Below are 19,468 nucleotides of genomic sequence, written 5' to 3' on the forward strand. Positions count from 1 at the left end.
TCTGACCCCCCCCTCCCCAGGTGCGTGACGTCATTTATGGACGGCCTCATAGGTGCTCGCAAACAGCACTCGCCCCAACAGTCCGGTGTAATGGTATTGGGGGTATCTCTGTCTTTGTGTAGCGCAGTCGTTCGCGACACCGCGCTACGAATCCGACGACCTCCAGGTCGGGCACCCGGTTCACGTGGACAAGCGAATATTTCGACCGGTCCTGGTCCCATTACTTAGGTCGGCTCAGCCTCAAATGAGTTTACGATGTGCTTTGTAAACATCCGCGCTGTAGAGAAGAAAAGGCGTCCGCGTGAGGATCTGGCTACACAAATCCCCGCTTGCAGTGACGATCGTGATAGGTATTTAGGCTATACGGAGGATTCGAATGTCCTTGTTTGTGAACATAGGCGTCAAGGTGTGTACCATGGACATTATATAACGGTGGCGAGTATGTGAGTGAATGTGTGTGTGTTGTGCGTTGCATAAGCGTCTTCATGCGTGTACGTGTGCGTCCTTGGGAGAGTGGTGGCGCAGTAATTAGCGCGCCGCACTACTAAACCCGGGTTCGAGTCCCGCTCACGGTCCATATCGGTGACGAGTATCTGAACCGGTCCCGGGCCTCCCCTAGGTCGACTCAGCCTCAAATGAGTACCTGGTGCGGTGTGTAAACATTGCCACTGGGGAGACAAAGGCGGTCGGGCGTGGTCCTGGCCACCCACCCCCTCGTGTGCCGTGCCGGCCTTCATAGGTGCTCGCTAGCAGCACTTGCCCCTACAGTCTGTTAAGGCTATATGGGGGATCTTTGTCTTTTGTGTGTATGTGTACTGTGTATGTGTCGTGTGAATCCTGTACTGTCTCGATCTTTGTAAGCATACGTGTGAATGAATGTTTGTTTATTGTTAACAATACTTGCCCCAAACGTCTTTTAAAGCTATACGGGGGATCTTTGTATTTATGTTGTGTGGTGAGCACGCTGCGTAACGATCCTGGCCACCCGAGTTAAGAGTCCCGCTCACGGCCACCAACTTCAGTCGCGAATATCTCTCCCCTAGGTCGACTCGGCCTGAAAATGATGCGCTGTGTAAACATTGCTTGGGAGACAAAAGGCTTGCTGGTGGTGATGCTGGCTACACCACCGTCTCGTGCCCATTCATAGGTGCGGTTCGCTGACAGCACTTGCCCCAACAGTCTGTCAAGGCTACACGGGGGATCTTTGCCTTGTGTGTTCGTGTGTGGGCGGTTGGGCCCTGCCCCATTGAGGGAAATTCCCTTTTTTTTAAACAACTAAAAAGTTCTCTCTCTGGCTTTGTGTTAATCTCAGTGTTCGACTCACTGACTCACATGCAAACTCACTCACTTGCATGTACACTCACAGACACACTCACTCATACATTCACTCACAGACACACTCATTCATACATTCACTCACAAATACACTCACTCATGTACACTCACTCACATGCACACTCACTCACTTGCATGTACGCTCACAGACACACTCATACATTCACTCACAAATACACTCACTCATGTACACTCACTCACATGCACACTCACTCACTTGCATGTACGCTCACAGACACGCTCACGTAAACCTTCACTGACGAATACACTCACTCATACATTCACTCGCAAATACACTCACTCATGTACATTCACTCACTTGCATGTACACTCAAACATACACTCACCTATACACTCACTCACATGTACACTCAATCACATATAAACTCATTCACATATACATTGACTCACATGTACAAAGACATATACACTCACATGTACACTCACATGTACACTCAATCACATATACACTCACCCACATGTACACTCACTCACATGTACACTCACCCACATATACACTCACTCACATGTACACTCAGGTATCGACTCACACACTCACTCAACCAGTCACCCATTCAGCCTCTCACTCCACCACACGAACCTTTTGTTCCACTCAAACCGCCCATCTCTCGATTCCCTCCAAAACGGGAAGTTGGCTCGGCTCATCCTGTGGATCTATCGTCGAATACGCGTGAAGAAGATTCCATTGTCGGTGGTTACACGAGGTGGACGCGTCGGGGGGGGGGGTGGTTGCCTCCGAAGCTCAACACGTGGATGATGATGATGATGGTGAACAAGAAGAGATGGTCATCGATGTTTGAGACAACCACGGACGAAACGGGTTGCGCCACGGTGGCTGGGTGGGTGGTGGGTGGTGGTCGACATCGTTGGAGGGAGACTCGGCCCCAATGGGCGGATGGAGACCGCCGAGGACGTGGATGAGAGAAGTGGAGCGCGCACAATCTCAGCGCTCACCAGGTGAGGAGTGTCACGCGGCGTTCTCGCGGCCCAGAGTGGGAGTGACGATTCCGATGATGCGGCCCCATTGGCGATGGTTACGACGACATTGAGAATGACTCAATGAACGTTCGACTTCGGTTTGCTCTCGTTCCACCCCCACGTCTCGTTTGTAGCTTAGACCCTTGTCCATGAGTCCACTGCTACTGTTGCTACCCAGTTCTATTCTTGTTGCGCGTGATGGCAGTAGCAGCAGCAGTGTTGCTCCTCCGTTGAAGGAGCGCAGACCACAGTGCGTTTACTCTGCGGTCAATATCTATGGGTTGCGTGGCCACAGACGTACTGCTGTGGCTTGTCTTCAATAGATCATCTCTATGCATCTCAGTCTCTGTGTATCTCTATGGTCCTCTGCGTATGTGGTCTCTATGGGTTTACTATACGGTCCATTGTTTGGGTTCGCATGAGTACAATCGCCCTGTACTGTGGCTTGTCAATACATCTCTGTGGGTCTCTCTGAGTCTAGATGAGACTTTGCATGCCTATGGGCATCTACGTATCTCCGTGTGTCTCTATGGGTTTACTATGGTATATGGTCCATAGTTTTAGTTGCATGGCCACAATCGCCCTGTACTGTGGCTTGTCAATACATCTCTGTGGGTCTAGACGAGACTTTGTATGTCTATGGGCATCTACATATCTCCGTGTGTCTCTATGGGTTTACTATAGTATATGGTCCATAGTTGGAGTTGCATGGCCACAATCGAACCACCGTGACTTGGCGTCGTTCATGTTGCATTCACGAAGCATCGGCCCTGGCCGATGGTGGTCTGATGATGCGGTTGATGGTTACACCGGTGAGCGGGTGAGTAGGCGAGTGAGAGGGCGAGTGAGTGAATTGGTGAGTGGGTTGATGGTTGAATGCTAAAGTCAAGGAGGGCGTGCGATGCATAGGAGGTGTTTGTTGGGTGGGGGTGGGGTGTTTTGAAGCCCCTTCGCGCGGTCGCACCATCTGTTAGGAGGTTCGTTTATCGACACCTCAAGCACAACCAAATAGCGCCACCTCGACGTAGCGGACGTCACTCACTTGAACCCAGCCTAGTCACCAAATGTGGAACTTTGCGCTAACGTTGACCCAACTTTGAGCCAACGTTCGCACGTTTACCGGGGTGTTGTGTCATTAGCGCCAAGGCTTAATATCGCGTGGGACATTCGATAGCTCCCCCACCCCAGCCCCTGGACCCCCGGCGCTGTGATGGTGCCCTTAACAACAACGACTTTTCATTTAAAGCTTTCGTGACTGCAGGGATTCATATTCTTGGTTCTTTCGGTAAAGTCACGTAGAAGGGAAACAATAAAATAATAAAAATATAAAACAATAAAATTCTCATTCGTGAACACAAAGCAGACCTAAACACGGTAGGACCAACACCTCGACCGTGGCAGATCACTGTTATAATTCAGTAGGCTCATATGAAATTAACTTTTCCAAGACAGAGGTTCTTTGCAAGCCATCTGGCTACCATGAGAGATTCGTTCATGAGGCTATCCACATATACAAACACAGACAATTTCAACCGAGAAGATGGATTATGGCTTAGTAATCATTGGAAGAATTTGATAAACCATATCGGGTCTTAATTGATTGTTCACGCTTACGGTGGCTTTCAGACCGCATCCATTATTTTCGTCTCCCCCCTCCTCTTTTCCGAACATAGATGGACTCGTCCATCTGAATAAACTGTCAAATCGCTCTCCGTGGTGCTAACGTTAAAAAAACACCACTTTTTAAAAAAAATTCTTGCTGTGGTTTTCACACCTGATGATGAGTGCTTGTGTTGCAGTCGAAACGTCGTGATAATTTTATTGTTTTATATTTTATTATTTTATTGTTTCCCTTCTACGTGACTTTACCGAAAGAACCAAGAATAACAACAACGACGTTTAAGACGCAAGTCAAAGGCGTGGACATATTTTCCGGAGATGAGCCCCGGACAGCTCCGGCTATAAATTAAGCCCCCCCCACCACCATCCTTTCTCATTTACATAATAGTAATATTTTTTATTTTGCGATAGTCGATAATCGATTCCTACACGCGATTTGTTGAGCCGTGTGACTGAGAGAGGGGGTAGCTTACGTAACACCACCCGCCTTGAGATCACAAACATTGGCGACCCATTTAATATTCACTGGACACAATATAGAACGTGTGTATCATCTTAATTATTAATGTAAGACCCTGTTTAAAAAAAAAAAAATGACATTTCTCGAGATGTTTATGGACCCGTCTGGGACTCACACCTCCGTCCTATTATTTATCATTCATGTTTATATGATCCCAACTCGGGGGTTAATTTATTATCTTGGGGTCCCCACACTGCCCCGGACCCCCACCACCATAGCGAGCATTTTCCGGAGCTCAGACCGGGACAGCTCCAACTTTAAATTCAGCCTCATCCCAACTCGTAACTCGTTGTAACAGGAATCGAAAGCAATAGATTCTCACACGCGAATCCAATTCGACTTTACTCTGGAATCGATTCGTCGACACCTGCCTGTTAACCGATATACAGTGAAAAACATTGTCAGTGAACTTTGGACGGACTGATCATTATATTTACACGTACTTACCTAGTTAAGCCTCACTGAGTCTCAAGACCCCTTTTCCAAACAATTTGAACCTTGTTTTCTTTTACTACTGAGCTATATAGCTCTCTTTCAGAAGCGACCAGGCCATATAACTCAACAAAGTGGCTTATCATCACGTGGAAATTTAGAGCAGCCAAAGACTCTCAAAGCATGTTTCTAAATGTCGAGGGAAAAATCGAAGCGCCCGGAGAAAAATCCGCACGACCACGGGGTGAGAGACACGCAAACTCCAAATATACAGGCGTCAGGGTCAGGATCAAACCCACGACCTCCTGTATACTATGCGAAGTAGTTAAGATCTCGCAACCCAATGGTCCTGCCAATTTTTTTCGCAGGAGGGAGCGATGTTGTTGCCGTTGTGGGGTTTTACTTTTAATTTCTCCAATTAAAAGTCATTTTGTGGCCGAATTTTGACCATGACGGCCTCGCACAATGGACTAACCACTCGGAATCTATAAGTGCTCACTGTGAAGCAGATAGCCCCGTAGTTTTTTTTGCGCAGTATTAAACAGGGCGGCCGCTGCCCTTCGAACTGCTAACTTCTGTGCAACGAGCGGGCGAACGCTCAGACAGGCACGTCACACGCAAAATAACCGCGCACGCATTCACCATGTTAACACCTTTATTTAAAAAATATATATACAATGTAGAAAGAATGTACAACGGATTTTGATCATGTACACCATAATTCCCCACGGTCTGATTATGTCTTCAGAAAAAAAAAACATTTACAATTTACATCCCGTGCTGTCAATCCACTGCTGGATGAAGGCTTTCCTCTTCACCCCAAAAACCGCCGTGTGTCGATCACGGGAGGGCTGTTTGACCATACTTCACCACGCTGGTCAGTGGAGGTATTTTAGTGGAGTGGGTAGGTGGGTATATGGCAGTCCAGGATGTCGATCTCGGGCCGCCAAGGATTCATAGTGGAGTGCGCTAACCACTGCGCCAGCTCTCCCCACTACTCAGCGATTCCTTTTCGTGTTGGCTTGTTTTCAACAAGACGTTAATCACCGTGCGGTTAAACCAACGTGCGTAAATATGATCATCCATGACCGTTTATTGCATTCGCATTCCGGCGACCAAAATAATCCGCCAGGCTCAACCGGGACACGTGGCGATGCAGCTGGCAGCCCCCTCCCCTTCCTCCCTCCTTCACGCCCACTTTTATATAGCCACGCCCACTCAACCACTAGCCCATCCCACACAGCGAGTTTCCTCTCGCTCTCTCTAATCCTGCTTCATGGCAAATCCTTTGCGTGTGATGAGAACAAGGGCCTTGGCCAAATCGTTCTGTTTTTGTTTGGTTGTGCGCCTCTCTCAGCCGTCACCGAATCATTATCTTGAATGCAACATCTTACCTCGTAGTCGGGAAAGGTTTATGATGACACCTCGGATATTTTAAACAACACAGAGCGAAGTATTTATTCCTTTATCACACGAATAAATACCGGAGCTCACCTTTATAATCTCTTCATTGGCAACTCTCGTTTTACGGTGTTAATTCAATCATGGCCTGGTAGTAGAGGAGGTTCGCAGAGTCAGAGCACCGAATTCCACTTCTCTTTGCATTTACCCCGCCCCATAATGCTCCATGACACTTTGCAACTTTTTTTTTACAATACGGCATTACTCTTTGCATTGAAAATGGACCCATGGTTATTGTGGAGTGCTTTTTTTCAAATAATATCTGGCAGCCAAGCGGCATTTGCCGAACAAGGCCCAACCCCGGCCCACAGTTTTGCTCGCTTTAAACCGATGCCGCTGGGCCCGTTGGATTAAAACATATACTGTGCATATATATCTGGCATCCCATAAATCACGTGCCTTGTGCGTGGACACGCCCACTCGGAGTCCCTCCCCTGTCCCTGCCCCCTGTGAAAACAGACGCCGCTCCTGCGCGCAGCTCACTTCTGATCCGCTCCTTCCTTCTCTCTTCTCCCTCTCTCCCCTCTCATCATCATCACCACCATCTCATCCCCGACATCTTGGCCCGGTTATTTCCTTCTTCCCTTTTTGCCCCTTCCTGAGCAGAGTGCCTTTGTTCCGCTTCCTCTTTGCCTCTCTGGAATGCTATTCCCGAGTATCACTGTGCACTTAGTAACTAGACATGAGTGGCCCTTTGCTGAATTAAGACCTCCCTACGTTGCGTAGCTCATGGGGGTTGTTTGACTATACTTCACCACTCTGGTCAGTGCAGATTGGGGAAGGTGGATGTAAACGGAGGCCCATGATCGATTCCGGATATCAGAGCCCTGCTGCTTCTTTACGTCAATGATGTTGACCGCGGCTGGGAATCGAACTCAGGTTCACTGAGTTCGTAGCGCAGTGCGCCAACCGCTCTGCCACCGCTCCAACACCTGACATACTACTTTTAAATCAACTAGATTGAAAATTAATTTATTTAGAACTGCTTTTTGTGTTTAGTTTGCTGTCCTCCCACACACCTCCGATTAGCACGGTTGGCTATGTACGGTGCGAAAGAAGTTCAAGATACATAAGTATACATTGTCCTGTAAAAATAAATACAAAACTTCGTGGAAATTAAGAGTATTTAAATGTTTGGAGAAACGGGACAGGTCTATCTCCTGGTTAATATATGTGACACGGCCCAACGGCAGTGCGTCCACCGCTTGTTGCAGAGATTCACGGTTGGACTCCAGTAGTCAGCACTGGTTAACGCTGCGGGTGTATTAGCCTTGAAAAAAAACACCATACACCGTTATCTGCTTCACTCACAGCCGATATTAAAGATCGCGTGGCATCATTGGAGTTTGCTAACGTGTGACGGCGCCGCCATAGTCCAATTTTTTGCCAAATGAATTATTTTTTATTCTATTGCGGAAAGTCCACAGTAGCCCCCCCCCTCCCCCATCCAAGCTGGGAGACGAATGCCCACCTTCAGGCTCCAGTGCCAAGGCACCCCGTGCCATGCAGGAAAACTGCCGCTGGGGGTGCCCATTTGATCGTGTCGAGGGATGAGATGTGGATGCTAAAGATGCTTCCAGTTTGCTGAGATGTGCAAGCGAGCGCAGATAATGTAAAAAAAAAACTAAATTCACGACCATCGGTACTAAACCATAATAACCTCCTCCTCTTCGTCGGTAGTAACGAGGTTGTGCGATGTTGCAAACTTGACGTGGTTTTGACGACATATCTCGTCATCGATTCATGGGGTCGTCGTCAATTCTCCAGGCCCACGCGTCGCGCGATACGCTGAACGGCGGGCGTGAGGCTCGACTCTTTCCTCGAGCGCCCAGTGGGTTCACGTCACCCCTGCACAGCCACTAGAGGCCGCTACCACTCGCCACAGTGTTACGATGATGACAATAATCGATTACTGAATACAATCGCGAGCTAGAGTCGTCACGAACCGTGGAATACGATGGATTTCAGAGCGGCGAGAGAGACACGGAGAGAAGAGCAGGTTTGCCACGTGTCCCTGGTTTTTACAGAATTGCTCTGTTATTTCGATGAGAGAGGTGCTGCTGCTGCTGCTGCGACTATCCTGGGAAATCATTAAGAAGTCTTCCCTCGGGCGGTGCATTAAAAGTCAATCATGATGACTGTACAGTGCACTTGCACATAGTCCTCTGTGTAGTTCCGTCCTGAGGTACTGAGCCATGAACTCATTTCTTTGGAACTGCTTTTGGTGTTCAGTTTGTTGTCCTTCCCACGCACCTCCGATTATCACGGTTGGCTACACATACGGCGCGAAAGAAGTTCAACATATATACATGGGTATATCCATTTCGCCTCGCCACATTTTTTTTTGCCGAGCCGACTTCAAACAGAGGTGGGCCTTAATCGGTCCCCCGTTTCAGGCCGAGTAGACCTCAGCGTGTCCCGCACACACACACCGAGGGGATCACTTCAGCCCGAAGGCAAAGCCGGCAGACATCTCGCCGCCCTCAGGGGGTGCTGTTCGTCGCTGGCCGCTCGGCGTTTTGAGGCTCAGCAACCGTCATTTTAAAAACAACGACAAAAAACATCGTCGTCTGTGGCTGCTCATTTCAGGCTGAGCCATCACGAGGGGGGTGCTCCATGTTTCAGTTTGAGCCCACCTAGTGGAGGCCTTCTCCGGTTCCACATTCCAGACTAAGTTGACAGATAACTCCTCCCTTGAGTGTTCATTTTATGGCCGAGTCGGCCTAGGAGAGGCATTCATTCGGCGGTCAATTCAATCGGTTGACCTCGCAGAAGTCTTTATTGGTCCCTCATTTCTGTCCGAGGCGACCTAGACGTGTTCCTTCGTTGAATTTGAGTCCGGATCGACGTCGAAGCTGCTCCATGTGGCTCGCGAGTCGACCCGGCGGTGCAAGCTATCCATTTTTGGCTGAGTCGACCTAGGGGAGGTCTTTTGCAGTCACTCAATTCCAGTCTGAGTCGTACGAGGCGTAACTCCCACTTCAGTCTGAGTCGACCTGGGAGCTGCAAAAGCTCACGTACATGCTCAAGCAGCTGCGAATGGCCTTGATGAAATCTTTACGTTTCAGTATCGTCTGAATCTGCGCCTGTTTCACACAAACACACGCACAACAAAAAAAACAAAGATTCCCCGTATAGCCTTCAACATACTGCAGGGGCAAGTGCAGTTGGCGAGCACCTATGAAGGCCGGCACGGCACGCGACGGGGGCGGGTGGCCAGCGCCACGCCCGACCGCCTTTGTCTCCCCAGTGGCGATGTTGACAAACCGCACCAGGTACGCGCGCACACAGTACCAGTTACAGTACACGCTTAGACGGCAGGTGGCGACATTGGACCGCGAGTCAAATACGGTATTGCTGCGGGCCGTGCTTTGTGGCGTCCTTTCGACCTCAAAGTGCACCTAGCCTGGCACAAGTGGCGTGGTGACGTCAACGGCACTTTATGGCGAATGGACGGCTGTCGTTGCCGGTGTGCCGTAGGTGATGGAGCAGTTGTAGAGAGAGTGGAGAGATTTCCATACCTGGGCAGTGTGCTTATTGCTCGGCAGTGTGCTTATGACCAGCTCTGGTTTGGCAGCAGAGGTCTCACACCTGGCGGCATTATCTTTTCATCGTCTGCGCAACGCTGTGAGGAAGCTACCTGGCCTGTCGCTCCATACGAAGCTTTGGATATTCACGGCCAGTCATGCCCTCCCTTCTCAATGCGTGCGGAACGTGGACCCCTCTAATGGAACATCTGCGCCGGTTAAAAACGTTCAGGCTGGCCTACCCACGATCCATCCTGGGTTTAACCAGGCAGGATTGTGTCAGGAGCTCACAAATCCTTGAAAGATCTGGACACATTCCCATCAGTGAACTACTTTGTTTAATCAAACCTATGTATTTATTAACATTATTTATATGTAAAAAATAGGCTTGAGTACCAAACGGGTGCAAGGCTGCAATAAAGGTTCAGAACCACTGGTGTAGAGAGGTTCGTGCAAGTATGTAATTTTCGGTTGAATCGACCTAGCAGAGGCCCGGAACCGGTTCAGATAGTGGCCATTGATGTTAGCTGAGAGCGGGTCGTTGGGTTCGTAGTGCAGGGTGCCAACCACTGCACTACCTACAGCCTTGCAAGAGGCTCTCGGGAAATCTTCCCCTTTGTATCTGTACTCTCCTGGTCAGGGTCAACATCAGTGACGAATATTTTAACTGGCTCTGGGTCTCCCCTTGGTCGACTCAGCCGTTAAATAAGGTCCCTCGCGGCGTGTAAACCATCGGCACTGAGGATACCAAGGGCTTGGTGCTCCGCCAGCCACCCTCCCCGTGTGCCGTGCCGGGCTCCGTTAAGCGCCGTGTGTGTGTGTGTGTGCTGCGGGGTGTCTCACCCTAACTGGGGCTGGGCATTCCCCCAGTATGTCGGCCCTCAGCCTGGTAAATATTTGCGGGGGAGTCCAGCCGCCCTTCCCCGCCAAGCTCTCGATGGTGCACAGCAGCCCGCCCAGAGCCTGCAGATAGTTAGCCTGCATCACCAACAGCAGCAGATGCATCATCATCATCATCAATAAGCAGCATCATCAGCAGATCCATCAGCATCATCAGCATCATCATCATCATCATGTGCGGGAGTGTTAGGGAGAGTTCGGGAGTGTGTGGGAGTGTGAGGAGAGTGTAAGGAAAAGTGAGAGAGTGTGAGAGAGTGTGAGGGAGTGTGAGGGAGTGTGTGGGAGTGTGAGAGAGAGGAGAGTGTGAGGGAGAGTGAGAGAGTGTGAGAGAGTGTGAGGGAGTGTGAGGGAGTGTGTGGGAGTGTGAGTGCTGGAGTGTGAGGGAGAGTGAGGGAGTGTGAGTGGGAGTGCTGGTGTGTTAGAGAGTGTGAGGGAGTGTGAGAGAGTGTGAGGAAGTGTGTGGGAGTGTGTGGGAGTGTGAGTGGGAGTGCTGGAGTGTGAGGGAGAGTGAGAGAGTGGGAGTGCTGGTGTGTGAGAGAGTGTGTGGGAGTGTGTGGGAGTGTGAGAGAGTGTGAGGGAGAGTGCTGGAATGTGTGGGAGTGTGAGAGAGTGTGAGAGAGTGTGAGGGAGTGTGAGAGAGTGTGAGAGAGTGTGAGCGGGAGTGCTGGAGTGTGAGGGAGAGTGAGAGAGTGTGAGCGGGAGTACTGGAGTGTGTGGGAGTGTGTGAGAGAGTGTGAGGGAGTGTGAGTGGGAGTACTGGAGTGAGTGGGAGTGTGAGAGAGTGTGAGAGAGTGTGAGGGAGTGTGAGTGGGAGTGCTGGAGTGTGTGGGAGTGTGAGAGAGTGTGAGGGAGAGTGAGAGAGAGTGTGAGGGAAAGAGTGAGAGTGGGAGTGCTGGAGTGTTTCGGAGTGCTGGAGTGTGTGGGAGTGTGAGGGAGAGAGTGTGAGTAGGAGTGCTGGAGTGTGTGGGAGTGAGAGAGAGTGTGTGGGAGTGTGTGGGAGTGAGAGAGTGTGAGTGGGAGTGCTGGAGTGTGTGGGAGTGTGAGAGAGTGTGAGGGAGAGTGAGAGAGAGAGAGTGTGTCGGAGTGTGAGAGAGTGTGGGAGTGTGAGAGAGTGTGAGGGAGAGTGAGAGAGAGTGTGAGGGAGAGTGTGTCGGAGTGTGAGAGAGTGTGGGAGTGTGAGAGAGTGTGAGGGAGTGTGAGAGAGTGTGAGGGAGAGTGAGAGAGTGAGAGTGTGTCAGAGTGTGAGAGAGTGTGGGAGTGTGAGAGAGTGTGAGGGAGTGTGAGAGAGAGTGTGAGGGAGAGTGAGAGAGTGAGAGTGGGAGTGCTGGAGTGTGTGGGAGTGTGAGGGATAGTGCTGGAGTGTGTGGGAGTGTGAGGGAGAGAGTGTGAGTGGGAGTGCTGGAGTGTGTGGGAGTGAGAGAGTGTGAGGGAGAGTGCTGGAGTGTGTGGGAGTGTGAGGGAGAGAGTGTGAGTGCTGGAGTGTGTGGGAGTGCTGGAGTCTGTGGGAGTGTGAGGGAGACAGTGTGAGTGGGAGTGCTGGAGTGTGTGGGAGTGAGAGAGTGTGAGGGAGAGTGAGAGAGAGTGTGAGGGAGAGTGAGAGAGTGAGAGTGGGAGTACTGGAATGTGTGGGAGTGCTGGAGTGTGTGGGAGTGTGAGGGAGACTGAGGGATAGTGCTGGAGTGTGTGGGAGTGAGAGAGTATGAGGGAGAGTGAGAGAGTGTGAGAGAGTGTGGGAGTGTGAGAGAGTGTGAGGGAGAGTGTTGGATTGTGTGGGAGTGAGAGAGAGTGCTGGAGTGTGAGGGAGAGTGAGGGGGAGTGCTGGAGTGTGTGGGAGTGTGAGGGAGAGAGTGTGAGTGGGAGTGCTGGAGTGTGTGGGAGTGAGAGAGAGTGTGTGGGAGTGTGTGGGAGTGTGAGAGAGTGTGAGAGGAGAGTGCTGGAGGCGGGATCTCACCTGGTTTTCCTCGATACAAGTCTTCCGGTAGGCCTCATTGATTAAGACTTTGGTTGGCAGCGTCATCGACTGGACACACACAAAGACAAAGATCACCCGTATAGCCTTAACAGACTGTTAGGGCAAGTTCCTGTAGCCCCTATGAAGGCCAGCACAGCACCCGAGGGGGTGGGTGGCCAACACCATGCCTGGCCATCTTTGTCTCCCCAATACTCATGTTTACACACCACACCAGGCAATACAATTTGAGGCTGAGTTGACCTAGGGGAAGGCCTAGGACCAGTTCAATGAATCGTCACTGGTGTTGGTCGCGAGCGGGAATCGAACTCGGGTCGCCAGGTTGGTAGCGCAGTGCGCTAACTGCTGTGCCACCACTCCCGACCACACGAACTCACGCGGCAGGGAGAGGGGGTGGGGTGACAACAGATCTGATGATTGTAGTGATGATTGTGATGATAGTGATGATGGTTACAATGATGATGATAGGCGGTAGACTTTCTGGCACACTCTGCGATGGTGAGATTGTTTTTGTTGCCTGGCAGTCAATCCGATACTTTACTTCTGAGAGACAGGATTCACCCTAATTAAGTACAAACACAATGTTTGACATAATTGAGTGATTTATGTTGTTGTGCAGTTATCGGTGATCGGTCTGAGACCATCGTCAACTTGAATACCCGGGTTTGAATCGCAACTCAATCTGTGTGAGACTATGATGAGTCTCCGTGCAGGTCCATGGGTCTCTATGTGACTTCAAGGGTATCTCTATGTCAGGGGTGGGGAACCTTTTTTCTGCCAAGGGCCATTTGGATATTTATAACATCATTCGCGGGCCATACAAAACTTATCAACCTAAAAATTTGCCCGTTATATTTGGTCAAACAATTTAATTAACTCACCCCTAATGCGATGGCTGGAACTGCTTCTATTTGGCGAGGCGTGTGATGATGTTAGCTGGTATTGATGATGTTAGCTGGTATTGATGATGTTAGCTGGTATTGATGATGTTAGCTGGTATTGATGATGTTAGCTGGTATTGATGTTAGCTGGTATTGATGATGTTAGCTGGTATTGATGATGTTAGCTGGTATTGATGATGTTAGCTGGTATTGATGATGTTAGCTGGTATTGATGTTAGCTGGTATTGATGATGTTAGCTGGTATTGATGATGTTAGCTGGTATTGATGATGTTAGCTGGTATTGATGATGTTAGTTGGTATTGATGATGTTAGCTGGTATTGATGATGTTAGCTGGTATTGATGATGTTAGCTGGTATTGATGATGTTAGCTGGTATTGATGATGTTAGCTGGTATTGATGATGTTAGCTGGTATTGATGATGTTAGCTGGTATTGATGATGTTAGCTGGTATTGATGTTAGCTGGTATTGATGATGTTAGCTGGTATTGATGATGTTAGCTGGTATTGATGATGTTAGCTGGTATTGATGATGTTAGCTGGTATTGATGATGTTAGCTGGTATTGATGATGTTAGCTGGTATTGATGATGTTAGCTGGTATTGATGATGTTAGCTGGTATTGATGTTAGCTGGTATTGATGATGTTAGCTGGTATTGATGATGTTAGCTGGTATTGATGATGTTAGCTGGTATTGATTATGTTAGCTGGTATTGATGATGTTAGCTGGTATTGATGATGTTAGCTGGTATTGATGTTAGCTGGTATTGATGTTAGCTGGTATTGATGATGTTAGCTGGTATTGATGATGTTAGTTGGTATTGATGATGTTAGCTGGTATTGATGATGTTAGCTGGTATTGATGATGTTAGCTGGTATTGATGATGATGTTAGCTGGTATTGATGATGTTAGCTGGTATTGATGATGTTAGCTGGTATTGATGATGTTAGCTGGTATTGATGATGTTAGTTGGTATTGATGATGTTAGCTGGTATTGATGATGTTAGCTGGTATTGATGATGTTAGCTGGTATTGACGATGTTAGCTGGTATTGATGATGTTGCTACTCGCAACTGCTTTTCCAGGTTTGCTCTCCTAGATTTATTGAATTTCGAGTCCCCCCTTCGGCTGCCTTGCCAGGGCCAGAGACCCAAATGATTTTGCGGGCCTCATACGGCCCGCGGGACCGGACCTTCCCCACCCCTGGTCTATGTCGATCGTCGCCCCATACGTGAGTCGAGCAGTGAGCCCACTGACCCCTTCCCGGTCCCTACCCACGAGGGCACCTGGGTCCCCAGGGATTTGTCGCATCGCGAGGTTGCCTGCACCCTTCCTCCCCGTCGTTCGCTTTCTGCATCGGGCTCTTGTCGAACAACAACAAAAAAAACAATTTGTAAAATAACGAAAGCAAAATTACTTTTCGAGTGGACGAGGAGTGTCACCCAGCGAACTTCCGAGAGACGCTTCTTGCTCTTTGTTAAACCACGCTCGGGGCAGATGGGAGGGCAAGGAGAAAGATGAGTTTCGCAAGCAGAGAGTTGACCTTCAACTGTCCGCTTGCGAAGAATTGAAGGTCAATGTCCCCACCACCACCCCCTCCCCCACCCCCCCCGGCTCTATAAAAGAATAAACAAAAGCAAATGAGCAGTCCTGCGCCTGCTGCTCGCTCGTAGCACAGCTGGCGGAAGGAGTCTCCCACGAGCGAGGGAAAGAGAGCGAACGACGTTGAGCAGAGGTGCCGCTGGAAGGGATTGGGACGCTGAGTAACCCACACTTTACCCCACCGCGCGCGACTTGCCCACTGATTTATTAAACTGCGGTGGAATTCATCTGTTCAAGCTATACGGGGAATGTTCGTCTTTTGCGTGTGTGCGGGGGGGGGGGCATTGGCGCAGTGGTTAGCGCACTACGCTCACGCACCTACCCGGCAACCCAAGTTCGACTGCGGGCCACGGCTAACATCAGCGGAAAGTTGTTATCAAAACAAGTCCCCAAATCTGTCTTGTGTGAACTCGGCTTTCGACGAGTACTTGTGCATGTGAGCATCACCGCCAGTTGGAGACAAAGGCGGCCAGGCACGCTCCTGGCCACACTACCCACGTCACGCACTGTGTCGGCCCTAATGGGATCTTGCTAACAGCACTCGCCCCAACAGTCTACCAGGCTACATGGGGGACCTTTGCCTACATGTTTTTGATGTGGCCTTATTGCGTGTAGGAATGCTGCTAGAACAGCTGTGGTGTAACGCTTTAGTAGCAGCAGCAGCAGGACACGACAGTGACCTGCAATCTAGAGTGCACCGGTTCGATTCCATCTCATGGCACGGAAGCTGAAACAATGGGTGGCAAGTTTATTGAAATTTACCCCTCCCCCCAGACCCCCCCCCCTCCCCTGCTACTTCAGACCTCCCACCCCTACCTCTTTACACTCAGCCTGTTAAAGTCGGTTCATCGCATCCAAAAACTATCGGAAGGTCAGGCAAGTGTGGCAGTGGGGGTAATGATTACCTATAACCTGGCACGGGGGGAGAGGGGGAAATTGAGATAGGAGAGGGAGTGATGCAACCCGCACACGAGCGTGATGGCAGCCAGAGCCACTGTCGAGAGTTTTGCCGAAGCTCTGCAATCCGTGTTGGGATGTTCGTCCGATTCCAGTGATGACTCAACCCATCATCCCTTCATCCGGGGTCGATAAAATAGGTACCACCATGTGGAGCTGTCTAACAGTGGTTCTCCTAAGGAGAGGCTCGACCCGCCACTACTGGCTCTACAGGGCTGAAAATATCAAATCAGCACCACCTCAGTGGCAATGTGAGCTGAAATTCACTTTACCTTTTGACTTTGGCCTTCATAGACACAGGAGCTACACAACGCCTGGCACCCCGAGTAATTCCTAGAAGTCGTCTAGAGTCAGGAGGCTGAGGACCTTGAATTGTTCTGTTCCCTGCCTCTAGGACTCTACTCCAAGGAATTATGCTTGCACAGACAGAGATGGAGTGGGTGGGTGGGTGAGTGGGTCGCTTACACTCTTACCAGGAATGATGCTGGCACAATCGATGAGTGGATGGGTGAGTAGGTCAGTTATCGTCTCATCAGCAATTCTGCTGGTATTGTCAGTGGGTGGGTGAGTGAGTAGGTTATAGTCTACCAGGAATCATGCTGGCACAATCGGTGAGTGGGTGGGTGAGTGGGTGGGTGAGTAGGTTATAGTCTTACCAGGAATCATGCTGGCACAATCGGTGAGTGGGTGGGTGAGTGGGTGGGTGAGTAGGTTATAGTCTTACCAGGAATCATGCCGCCAAGGTCAGTGAGCGGGTGGGTGGGTGGGCGAGTGAGTGGGTTATAGTCTTATCACGGATTGTGCTGGCACAATCAGTGAGTGTGTGGGTTGGTTACCAGGTTTTTGGGGATCATGTGGCTCTGGCTGGTGAAGTATCTCACGAGGGAGTGATTGCAGTGGCCAGCACCGTGCACCCAGACACAGCAGAACGACACTAGCAGTAGCCGCACTCCTACAAACACACACAAAGGCAAAGATCCCCCATACGGTCACACCAGCTTTCGGGGGCAAGTGCTGTTCGCGAGCAACTTACGTATGGCACGTGATGTGGGTGGTGCGGATAGCACCACGCTCGGCCGCCTTTGTCTCTCCCAGTGCCGATTTTTTTTTTACACACAGCACCAGCTATACACTGATCCTACACAAAAAGACAATATATATGCACGCATACAGTATACACGTACATGTACACAGAGACAATGGCACACACAGTATATACATGGACAATTATAACGATTCCCCCATGTAACTTTTAACATGTCATGTAAATGTACATACATTTACACACACACAGACGTAACCCTTACATGTACACGCAGACATATATATGCATGGTCAAATACAAATAGAAGCATCCCCTGTGTAGCCACCAGACTGTTGGAGCAAGTGCCGTTAGCGAGTAACCCACGAAGGCCGGCACTGCACATGAGCGGGTCGTGTGACCAGCACCAGGCCCGGCCGCCTTTGTCTCTCTCAGTGCTGATGTTCACACACCGCACCAGGTACTCATATTAGCCTGGGGCGACTGTGAGCGGGGTGAGGAGGGTCAGGAGTGAGACCAAGCGGCGGTTCGGATCGATCACTCGTCACTGACGCTAGAGCCGTGGACAGGACTCGAACTCAGGTCGCCAGGTTCGCAGCCACTGTGGGGTTCATTCATTCCGATTCGTTTCGCCTTTCCCTTCCACCTTTCAACCTCGATGCAAATGTATAATAAGAATGACTCATTTAACCCAGGGAAGCCACACCGATTCCTCGAACTCATTATTTACACGCTTTTTGTTCAACTAGCGCTGTGAGAATTTTATTGTTTTATTTTATTATTTTATTCTCATTCTACGTGACTTTACCGAAAAGAACCAAAGAAGATCACGCTGTCTGTTGTCGTCGTCGAATCCTCAAATCGTGTAACTCAATTGGAACCCACTTCCCAATGTGGTATCGACTGCAAACTTGGTATACTTATGCCATACTAATGATAATACTAAATTCTATCATTACAAAAATAAATATTTTTAAACAACATTTTTCTATGTTATGTTTCGGCTTGGGTCTAATTGTCCACAACTGACGTTGGCTGTAAATCACCACGGGTCCCCTTACGTTGTGGAAAGCTTCGGGGCCACTTCCTGGAGTCGTGGAGTTTTGCCATTACGAGTAGGGTACATTTCATTAAAGCGTGTTTTTTTTTTTAAAGTGTTTTTAAATATTGCGAGTGTGGAGTGGGGTTTGAAGAGGGGTCAACGCTCTGTGCACAGTTACGGACAGGTCAGACGATACAGGCGACGACCTTTCAAGCAAATAGCCCCTTTCTTCACGGCACACGCAGAGATCAGAGAGGCGGAGTGGCCTCCTCCCCATGCGTGTATGCATGTTGAACTTTTGTCGCGCCGTACGCAGCCAACCGCGCTCATCGGCGGTGTGTGTGTGTATATGTGTATTGATTATCCACAAATCCTCGTTGCCTCATCCACCAACCAACCCAGTGGCACGTGCGTGCGAGGCGAACATCGCCCCCCCCCACCCCCCCGCGTCTCTCGCCCGAGTCCATCCCCTGCCCACCCTTGTGCCCTCAGATGTACTTCACGCCCGCCTCGATTTGTGCGTGGCAGGAGGTCCTCTGGGGACACCCTGGGGGTTGGGGTGGGCAGGAGGTGGGCGGTCTTGTATAGGTTGGGGGGGGGGAGGATGTGGGGGCTGACAGTTACGGGTGACATAACACGCGTAGATGCTAAACGAAGGCAATGATTTCCCCATGTAGCCTTCAATAGACTGTTTGGGCAATTGTTGTTACCTAGCACATATGAAGGCCGGTGCGACATACAACATGGGGGAGGGAGGGGGGGTGATCACTATGGCCGGCCGCCTTTGTCTCCCCAATGCTGATGTTTTGAACACCGCACCAGGTAATGTTTTCAGGCTGAGTCGACCTATGTTGATCGTGAGAGGGAATCGAACTCGGGCCGCCGGGTTCGTAGTGCAGGGCGCCAACCAATGCGCCACCGCTCCCAACTAAATGCGCGCACACACACACACACGCTCGCTAACCTGTTAACACTTACAAAGATTAAGATCACCTACATTCTGTTGTTGGGGCAAGTGCATTTGTTCGAACACTTGTGAAGAAGGCGCACAAGGCGGGGTGATAAATGGCAGAGCCACGCCCGGCCGCCTTTGTCTCCCCAGTGTCGATATTCGCTTCCTTCCGGTATTAGAACGCCAATGGAGCTACGCACTTTTAAGT

General features: G+C 50.0%; 1 protein-coding gene across 2 annotated transcripts in view; it reads left to right on the forward strand.

The window, feature by feature from the left end:
- LOC116951605 (extracellular signal-regulated kinase 2-like) overlaps positions 1-19,468 on the forward strand; it is a 118,109-nt gene that overhangs the window by 58,259 nt on the left and 40,382 nt on the right. For both annotated transcript variants that reach the window (XM_032970368.2, XM_032970369.2), the window contains exon 15: positions 21-2,313. The gene's annotated coding sequence lies outside the window, so the exon portion shown is untranslated. The remainder of the gene's footprint in view (positions 1-20; positions 2,314-19,468) is intronic.

Source organism: Petromyzon marinus, chromosome 43 (assembly GCF_048934315.1).
Source record: "Petromyzon marinus isolate PM22_M1 ecotype Great Lakes invasive population chromosome 43, UKy_Petmar_22M1.pri1.0, whole genome shotgun sequence".
Classification (NCBI taxonomy): Eukaryota; Metazoa; Chordata; class Hyperoartia; order Petromyzontiformes; family Petromyzontidae; genus Petromyzon; species Petromyzon marinus.